We start from the raw sequence: 483 nt of genomic DNA, 5'->3' as shown, positions 1-483 counted from the left end.
CACCAGAGTCCTCATTAGGCTGTAAAGACCTCATTAGGACGTATGCTAGGTGTTCAGGTGTCTGCTGACGTTGATTGTTAGAATAAAACAGAAAGATATGACAGTGCAGGGATGTGAGCTCTTAATTATCGGATATCAACATTAAATTAAACCAAGCGTGCATTTAATTATTGGAAGTGTAAAGCGCTTCAGATTAGCTGCTGGTCTTTTGTATGTCTGTTTGTTTTGGTTGAGCTGCTGGGAGTAAATTGAACTTTCATCATGAAGTTCCCTGATGTTTTTCTGCCAGAAAGAACTGCTAACTTATAATGTGTGGGTATGATACGTAAAAAAATAAGCTGTGACAGATATGAAGGTGTGATCACAGTTTTATTGATATTTTGGTGGAATTAAAACAAGGTTGAAGGAAATTAAAAAAGGAAAACTGTAATTGGGGTGTTGTACCGAGGTGCACCACAAGGTGGCATTGAACCGATTGGAGAA

The sequence above is a fragment of the Poecilia latipinna genome, unplaced genomic scaffold (assembly GCF_001443285.1).
Source record: "Poecilia latipinna isolate Pla-1442-1.1 unplaced genomic scaffold, P_latipinna-1.0 Scaffold2147, whole genome shotgun sequence".
Classification (NCBI taxonomy): domain Eukaryota; kingdom Metazoa; phylum Chordata; class Actinopteri; order Cyprinodontiformes; family Poeciliidae; genus Poecilia; species Poecilia latipinna.
The sequence above is the reverse complement of the archived record's forward strand: the minus strand, read 5'-3'. Positions refer to the sequence as shown.